This window comes from Toxotes jaculatrix, chromosome 12, assembly GCF_017976425.1.
Source record: "Toxotes jaculatrix isolate fToxJac2 chromosome 12, fToxJac2.pri, whole genome shotgun sequence".
NCBI lineage: Eukaryota > Metazoa > Chordata > Actinopteri > Toxotidae > Toxotes > Toxotes jaculatrix.
This window is the reverse complement of record NC_054405.1, coordinates 25,684,997-25,694,920: the sequence shown is the minus strand read 5'-3', so window position 1 is coordinate 25,694,920 and position 9,924 is coordinate 25,684,997.

Below are 9,924 nucleotides of genomic sequence, written 5' to 3'. Positions count from 1 at the left end.
CGCCTCACTTCCTCCTCCTCTCATTCAAAGTGCCAACACAAAACACCGAAACCGCGATGTGACAAAAACCTTGTGTATCTGAAAGAATTCACATGTCAAGGTATTTCTTTCCTCGCAGCCTTTTCCTTCGACTCTCGGTTTGTTTTCACAGACGATGGTTCAGATTTGCACACCTACTGTATCCATGGGCTTCGTTTGGTTTTTGCATATTTATATCTGCCATGTTGTTGTTTTTTTTCCTTCTTGCCAATGTTTTATTTTATTTTATCAGAGTAGTGGAATCAACTACGACACCGAAATTAACTGGTGCTGTTTATTCTTAGATATGTAGCCATATTGTTGTTTTGTTTTGTTTTGTTTTGTTGATAAAGCTGCAAACGTTTCATCTCAGCTGTTCATCCGATTCCTCACAGCCGAGCGTTGTGAGTGTGAGCGAGTGTGTGAGCACAGAGGTGAACTCGGCAGGTCACAGCTGGGCCGACGCACCAAAGCACGTGTAAACCACCTGAAACCACCAGACTTCATTCAGCGTCACGGCGAGGAGTTTCAGGATGCGCTGATGATTTGACTTTATGAAATGTCACTTTTCACGGTCGAGGAGGAGGAGACAGTAAAATACCTCCTCTCTTTCTTTTTCTGATTATTTCTTTAAAAAGTCATATTTAAAAAATCAATGCAGTAAAATTTAATATATCTCACAACAGGTCTGATCATCTTACAGCATGATAAATGTTTAGTGTCTCAGTCTGCTTCGTCCTGAACCTCACTGCAGTAAGGTGAGGTGTTTCTGAGCATGCTCAGTCTGAGGCGCGGCAGAGGAAATAAAGCAGGAGCGTTTACAGCTGCTCACACCTGAGGGGCGGGGGGTGCTGAATGGAGCGTGTTCTCCAGAGAGTGTTGCATTATGGGTTGTTTGCAGCTTTAATGTTGTGGATTAGCCCCCCACCCTCCCAGCTATAAACACTTGCACTCCTTTGTGCACTCACACTGGGAGCTTCCCAGTCAAACCACAGCTCCACTGGACCAGTTTAATCTCAGAGTGTTTCAGTCTGAATCTCCTGAACCTTTGTCTTAGTTAGTTTGGATTTTTTTTCCTGCATGTCTTATGTTAATGACCACGCACCGCAGAGGGCTGAACGCCCGGGGTGTCATTTAAAGGCGGGGCTGGGGGCGGGGGTGGGCGGGGTTTAGTTTAGAGACGAGCAGCATGTTAAACCAGTCTGAGGGTTGAATAGTTTTTCTTCTGTTCTTGGTTATTTAAGCTTTAGTTTGTAAAGGTTTCTTTAGGTTTAATTCTTTTTTTTTTTCCTTTGGTAAAGTTAAAGATTTAAATGTTTACATTTTGTTATGCATGTCCGAACAGATGTTATATCCAGTGTTTTGCACACTACATCAGCATCAGTCTTGAACGGCACTGCTCGTTAATGCAAAGGACTTCAAATTAAGTGCCTGATACTTAAAGTGTAAATTGGAGCAAACGGATGAAAGTAAAATTTGCTCGTTAGCCTTCAGGCCTTTGACTTGAACAGCGGCTCCTGCTGTGACGTCTCGTTGCACCTGTGCTCAGGTGCAGGTGTGCTCTGTGGGACGTTTGGTTACACGAGGGGAGATTTTCCCGGTAAAGCCGCAGCAGGACGCTCGCTCAGCTCCGCGGCCTCTGCCGGAGCAAACTGGACCTAAAGGACCCGACAACAGGGACACCTAGTGGCCGCCTGGGCCCGCGCTCAGTGATGCGATCCATCCAGTGAGCAACATTCATGAAGATAAATGATCAAATTTTAAAAAATAAAGGTGCGACGTGACATTTTAACAGCTGTGATTCTTCTTCTCTGGATCTTTTCAGGAGCCGCAACAGACTAATAATGTGATTATTGATTAATCAGCAAATTATTTTCTTGATTAAACAGTTTATCATTTAGTCTGTGAAATAGTAAAAACTGTCCTGAAGCTGAATATTTCTGCTTCTCCTCATGTGGATCAGCTGATTTCAGCTGCGACAGAAATGATTGTTTTCAGTTCTGATCGATCCAGCAGCAGAGGGGTTCATGGGAAATGTAGTCTGAATGTGGGAGAAGTGACGGCTGTTGAAATGCTGCATGTGGCACCTTTAAAACCGTTGGATGTTAAGAACCGATGAATGTCTCAGTCACATCTTCCTGTGATCTCAGTTTTATCACTTCGTCCCAGATCAGCTTCACAGCAGACGCGTCCTCGCTTCGTTCACTCGAGTTCTTTTCTTTGCAAACGGTGCTGAACTTTGGCCTCGGAGTCAGACTGAGGAGAGCGGGAAACGTGGCGCTCTGTGATCCTTCATGTGATGTGATGTGGTGATTGCAGATCTGCAGCACAAACTCAAGTTCCATTTTTTGTTTCTATAAGCGGTAAACGGCTGGCAGTGTCAGGTACCATTCCATTTTAACACTGTATATTTATAATAAAAGTAATCTGTTAATAATACCTGAGCAGTGTTTGTGTTTCTGTCTCAGTCAGGAGATAAAGGGTCAGTTCATGATTATTATTTTTAAATAAAGTTATAATTTAGAGGTTTGGAATGAGTCTTTTAAAAAGTCAGCTAATTTTTCATTTCATCATTTCATTTTTTTAATTGACCTAAAAAAAGAAGTTTGATGGAAAAGTTGTAATATTGGAAAATCAAAATTATATTTTCAAAGAAGAGTCAAGCTGTAATTTCCAAATGTTTTCATTACGTTTCAGAAGAAATGTTAATGTATGAGAAAAGTTGCAATGATGTGGGAATAAATTTGTTAATTAAGAAAATTTGAAATGAGAATAAACTTTAGTTTAAAAATAAAAGCTGTGGTTAAGTTGTAATATTATATTTTATAAATCATAATTTTATGAGAAAAAATCAAAACCTTTTCAGAATAAAGTTCCTGTATTATGACCATTATTTTGTAAAAAGTTAATAATATTACCAATAATAATAAGAAGAAGAGGAATTAGAAAAGTTGGACCAGAGAGAGCTCAGCCAGCCTTAAAGCTGTTTCTCTGAATTTCCTGTGATTCTTCAAACCAAACAGCAGATGGAGGCAGAGACAGGGGGAAGTTTACTGGACACTTGTTTCGTGAGCTTTTATTTTGGAGATTTCTGACATTGTGACCTCTGACCTTTCTGCTCTCCTGTCTGTCACTGTTAATTTAAATTTTTACATTTTCTTTTAATCCTAATTCCCCGATTCATGACAAACTTTGTTTAAAAGTATTTTAATCTCTGTGTATTTTAACAACAATAACAACAACCCAGAGGTCTGCACTGTTTGTGGTTAGCGAGCTAACTGGTGGTGTTCAGGGTTGCCATGGTGGTTCACTTCTCACCGGGGTTCATCGCCATGGTAACCTCACCCTGCACAGCTCACCTGCTGTGGAGCAGGTCGTGTTCGAGACGACAGGAAAAATTCAAAGTGTCTGAAAATTAAATTAATTCACAGTTTTATATAAATGTTCTCCAGAGTTTCACAGAGAGATAACATGTTCAATCACACACACACACACACACACAGACACACACACACACACACACACACACACACACACACACACAGAGTAGATAACTGTGTTCCTGCCGCAGACTGAGGAATGTGTTCATTTCCTCTTTGGTGTGAGTGTTTACACTCTGCATGTTTCTGAAACAGCCTGAGAATAAAAGTCCCGGAGTGTGTGTGTGTGTGTGTGTGTGTGTGTGTGTGTGTGTGTGTGTGTGTGTGTGTGTGTGTGTTCATGAATAAGCATCATTGCAGGTTAATGTGGACTTGGACATGTAGTTTTTGTCCTCATGATGATACAGTGTCTCTGTCCTGGTCCAGGTCATTGTAAGCTAACTGCAGTGTATTAAATCTAACTGTGCTGTTGATATGATGATATGATGATATGATGATATGATGATATGATGATATGATGTTATGATGTTATGATGTTATGATGTTATGGACTCAGCGTTAGCCGGCTGAGTGCAGCTCTGATGACTGAGACTCTGATGTGACCACAGACTCTTGGTCTTGTTTGTTTTTGTGGGTTCAGGATTCTGTGTCAGTCTCACAGTCCGAGGTCCGGTTCTGTTTTCTGGATTACAGAACCCACCATGGGGCTCCGTCTCATTGGTTTGGTATGTGAGTTGTATTTTTCCTGCACAGCCAGATTTTAACCCTTTGAGACTCATAAATATTTTCTTCTTTTGAAGTTTCTCCTCAGTGTCTGAGAGTCCAGCTCTGTCTCTGAGAGTCCAGCTCTGTCTCTGAGAGACCAGCTCTGTCTCTGAGAGTCCAGCTCTGTGTCTGAGAGTCCAGCTCTGTGTCTGAGTCCAGCTCAGTGTCTGAGAGTCCAGCTCAGACTGTGACTGCTCAGCTGGAAAACAAAGAAAAGTACAGTTTTACAGCAGCAAAGACACAAACGCTCTGAGCAGGAAGTCTTATCATATTTCAGTGTTACACTGGAATGAACATCCTCATTAAAACCGTTTTAGAAACTGGTTTCTGAAGAGTCTCCAGATTTACCTCTGAGAAACAGAGGAACTTAAAGAAAGACTGAGAGAGAAAAGACAAAGAGAAACAGACAACAGATGGAAACTGGACCTTTTCTTTCCTTTTGTTTTCCATCTGTCCACCTGTCTCCTTCTTCAGAGGCATCCCAGTATAGAAGCTGATCAATAAATCAATCAATACCCCTGTGCTGCAGAGAAAACAAAGAAGGAGCAGCAACAGGAAGTGAAACCGACGCCAGTTTGAAGCCTTTTGTTTCTTTCCTCACTCTCATGTGAGAAATATTCACATTTACTTAAGAAAAATTCTCCGTTCTTGAAAACATGAAGTGATTTTTCCTTCCTCTGAGTCTCGTCAGCAGGAAAGTTTTTTCCAAAAATCTAAAATTATGAGAAATCTTTTCACTTTCAGCAGAAGCTCCGACCTGATGTCTGAAGGACGTGGAGCTGCTCTTCGTGGCTGTTCAGTGGATTAAAACTCACTGATTTCCTGAGTGTTATTTATTGCTTCCTGAAGCTGGAGGCAGAGTCGGTGTAATCTCCACCGCTCAGTCCTGACAGGATAATTTACCCAGTCGGAGCCTCCATTAAGAAAAGTCAGTTTAGTGTCAGATCACTGTGCAGAGCTGGGTCTCATTTAGACGAGAGGATTTACTCAGAGTCCGTCTCGTCCAACACAGCTGCTGCGTCTCCAGAGTGTGGACGAGTCGTCTGATTTAATATATCACTGCTCTGCCTTAAATCCAGCAGGTAACATCCCCACTGCTTTCATTCAGGATATAAATAATATATATAATCAGCACACGGAGATTCAGATCAGTCTGTGCTTTCACACACACACACACACACACACACACACACACACACACACAGAGCTGTGTTTGAAGTGTCCTGTTATAGGATTTCATCAGACACCTGTCAGTCAGTCTGATTTACAACCTGATGCTCTTTGTCTCTTATCAGAATCATATAACCATCGCTCCTGCTCAGAAAATGTTTTTCTTATGTCAGAAATTTGCTTTTCACTCTGCTCATCTCTTCATTCCCATAAAATCATTCTCCTGAAGCCTGGTGGGTGAAAATCTGCAATTATTTATGATTCCATGATGCACATATGCTGTGAGGACAGAAAATATACTCACACCGTACCTTTGGTGTGGAGGTTTTTTATTTATTCAGAAAGACCAAGTCCTCCGTCCTCTGGTGCTGTGGACTTGTTTATGTGTAAAGCCTGAGCAGCGTCGCTTCTCTGATTATTTTCTAAAAATAAGGGGAACAAGTTATTTCACATGCAAATAAATGAGTGTGTGTGGATGAAAACAAGGGAACCGTGGAGCAGTGAATGCAGCGGAGCAGACAAAGCTGAACCATGTGAACTGAATGGTGGACAAAGTAAGTTTCAGCAGGTTCACCTTGTGCTTCATCGCTGTTTGTGCCAATTAAAGCGCCCACCAGCGTCACCGCCCCTCCCCTATTATCCTCTGGCCTCAGCGTCGAGCTCGGAGAGCAGAGGGAAGGTATGTGGGCTCCGTGCCAGCCGGGCCTGGGAGAAAAACACCGAGGCTGCCCGTGTGGGGTTCAACTCCGAGGCAGGCGGGTTACCACGGCAACCAACCGGCGCTGCCAGACGGGGGGAAACCTCCTAAATGTCAACTTTTCCTGGAAACAAGAAGAAAAGAACCTTTTTCAGTCCATTGCCAATGTGGTCTACAAAAACCTTACAAAGGGCTTTGACAGAAATTCTTGGACGCTCAGATCAGAGTTGTGTTTATATGATAAACCTTTAATCTAAAATGATCAAATCCCGCTCCAGTTTTGTAAAGGTTTTTACAGGATGTTTGTCCTCGCCAAGCCTGGTGCCTTCATTACCCACAGGCCCTCTCATCCCCTCTCAGCTGAGCCTGAAATGTCCTGAAAAGAAAGAAGTTTTTAACCCACCAATGTGAAAGATGGTGAGACACAGCAAAGTTCTCCATTTCTGATCGGTCACTGCAGGAGGCCCAGAGTGTTTCCGTTTCCATGTCACACATAATATTTGTATATTTGTGCTCTTTAGTCCTGATGCTCTTCCTCCTGCTCTGAGTCATCTGTGAAACACTCGCCTGGACATCATGAAGATCTGATTTGAACTCAGCAGATTCAGTCTGTGGTGGCTCCGGGACCTAGATCCTAATTAGCAGCCTGTGTCCTGCAGGAACAACAATCTGCAGCCAGAACCTACATATGGGCTCAGACGACCTCTCCTCTCTGAGAACACCCCCCCCCCCCCTCTTCGGTCGGAGCTGCAGCAGCCGGGGAGAGTCTGGCTGCAGATCGCTGAGGCAGATTAAAAGCTGACGGCAGTAATTCTGCAACATGAGCTTCAGTCGAACATCAGATGTGAGAACAGTCATTTTACTCCTTTTCTGTAGATGTAATGTAAAGTTTTGGGTGTGTGTGTCACTGATCTGTGTGATTTTAGTACCTTTCCTCTTCGCTTCTCTCCACACACCTGTAACTCATGAGTCATTTTCTTGTACTTCTTTAAGTGTCTGTTTTTCACCTCAACACCCTGATGAAGGATTTCTGCTGAGACACATTTTAACAATGAAAGACGTCCCTGCCCTCATCAGCCACCCACTGGTTTTCACTGACAAGACACAGAAAAGCCACACGAAGCCTGAGTGAGCTTATGTCACTGAGAGAAACTAAAGAAAATGACAGAGGATTCAGAAATGAAGTGTGGAGCTGAGGTCCTGCTGTTGTCAGCTGCACCACATGCATCTTGCTGACTAATGAGTTCGGTGCTTGTGGATTGCTGCGACCTGTGTGTGGTCTGGTTAGTGATGTTGAGCAGACTGAGGACATGTACATGCACGCTGAAAGAGTTTCTACAGGTCAGCGTGTGGGCTTCTTTGTTTGACTTATGAATCCGTTTTGAAGTTTTAGCATTAGTGCTTTAATTTTTAAAAAGAGGAAATGAGTTGAGTTTATTTCTGTTTGCATTGAAAGGAGAACTGACGTGATGACCCAACAGAAAATCTGACACTTTTCTGAAAAACAAAAGGGAAATTGGAAATGTTCAGAAGCCAAATCAGTGCGTGAATTTAAATAACTGAAAAGTTTTGTTTTATTTTTCCTGGTTTTATGACTTTTTGAGGGTTGTACTGTACATTTAACCCTCCTTGTTTTTATGTGTTATTCTGTCTCATCTACATCTTTCTTCTTCCCTTTGTAACATCAGTCTTTAAAAGTGCTTTATGATAAAAGCAGTAAAGAGAAGAGAGGAAAAGCAACAAGCCAACACACGGATCTATCAGGTAAAATCAGACTTTTTGTGTCATGCAGGATTTAACCGCAAGGCGGAGCTGTTGGCTAACGATCGCGATAAATCAACCTGTAACAGAACCAGCGAGCGAGCTTACTGTGCTAGCGAGACAAGAGGCGCGTGAAATGGACGAAGAAAAAACATTAACCGACAACTAACCAGTCCATCCAGCTCCATCTGGGCTAAGAGCGAGCGTGTGGGCGCATTTTGGTTTTCGTGGCAGGAGTTTTAAACACGTCCACAGGACGTACGTTGTCTGCAAACTTTGCGGCACTAAGCTAAAGTACTGTGGCAATGCTAGCAACAACAGGTTCGAGCCCCGGTCTGAGCTGCTCTGCGCGGGGTTTCCATGTTCTCCCTGTACCTGTGTGGGTTTGCTCCGGATACTCCGGCTTCCTCCCACAGTCCCAAAAACACGCACATTAGGTTAACTGGCTATTTTACGCTGTCCCTGGGTGGGTGTGTGCGTGATTATCTGTCTTTGCGTGTCGGCTCTGCGATTGACCGGCGACCAGTCCAGGGTGTACCCCGCCTCTCGCCCGTAGTCAGCTGGGATAGGCTCCAGCTCCGCCGCGACCCTGACGGACAAAGCGGTATAGAAAACGGATGGATGGATGGATGGATGGACGGATGGATGGGGGCTCACATGTCGCGCTTCCATCCAGAGGAGGCTGCGTGGGCTGAAGACAACCGCCTGAAGCCTCATTCCACCGAATCAACGTATTCTCCACCAGGTGACAACAAAACGAGCCCCGGTGACAGACTACATCTAAAACGAGTTGAGTAATTCATCAGCTGACTTTTTTTAATGGTGCAATACGTTTATGGTGTATTTCAGGTTATTGCTGTCAAATGGAAAGTCAGTAATCGATTGGTAATCAAATCGAGACCTCAATAATCGTAATCGAACCAGGAAATTGGCCCGATTAACCATCCCTAGTAAAAACCATGACAATAGACGGGTTTCCCATTTACAGGGGATCCAGGAACTGCACACAGCTGGGGGAGGACAACATGTTACCGCAGTGTCAAACATTGTCAGTATTTAGACATGAAGTAAGTTTCTGGAAACCACAAAAACACAGAGCTTCTTAGCCAAAATTAGCCAAGTCAGTGTTAGCTTAAAAACATTAGCTGATCAATGGCTGTAAGCTAACACAGCTCAAACGTTAGCTTAGCGTTAGCCATTAGCTGCTTGCGGCTTTTGCAGGTATTTTCTTCCATTCTGTGTTGAGTATTTCACAGTACCGTCAAAGATTGGCACAGATTTAAGGAAAAATAGAGGCAAGGTTTTTAGCTTTAATTACTTAAGCTTAAAGTTAAACCAGGGTCAAGTATTCATTCAATTTTATTTTCCATATGTTCTGAACTGTGTGCTGTCCTGTTGGCATATTTGAGATTTTTTCATTCCCACTGGCTGAAAGATTTTCTGGTCACGTCAGTAAGTAACTGGAATTGAACTTTCTCAAAATTTCCCATCACTTACTTTTCAGTTAGTGTCAGGGAAATTACAGGAAACTACTGGAGCCATAAACCAAACCACATTCTGAACACTCGACTTGTAATGAAGTATTTTGTGACTGACATTTCTACTTTTACTTAAATAAATGATGTGAATACTTCTGCCAGGCAAGGGACACACAAAGTATTTCATTAAATTATAAAATTCATTAGGAATATGGGGGAATATATCTGTCTGGACAGCCCTATGCAAACTTAATAGACATAGAACCAAGTCGCTGTCTGAGCTGGTAAAAGCTGAATAAAAACAGTAATAGTAGTTATACAGTTTATAAAATGTGAGGATTTGCTGCTTTTCTTTTTGTCGTATGTGATAATGAACTGAAAATCTTTGGGGTTTTAACTGCTGCTCAGACAAAATCAGTAATTTGACGACATCCCAGAGCTTAAGAAAACTGGACATTTTCACCAAACAGCTGGCAGATTAATCGGTAATAAAAACAACCTTTTGGTGCAGCCCAGTTGTCTCTGTTTTTCCCTGCAGTTGGATCATTTCCTTCCAGAAATCTTTCTTGGGAATTATTAGAAAATTACAGACCCATAAAATTTCCCCTATAAATGTTTTTCTTCATAACGTACGTTTCTTTGGTTTTGAGACCAT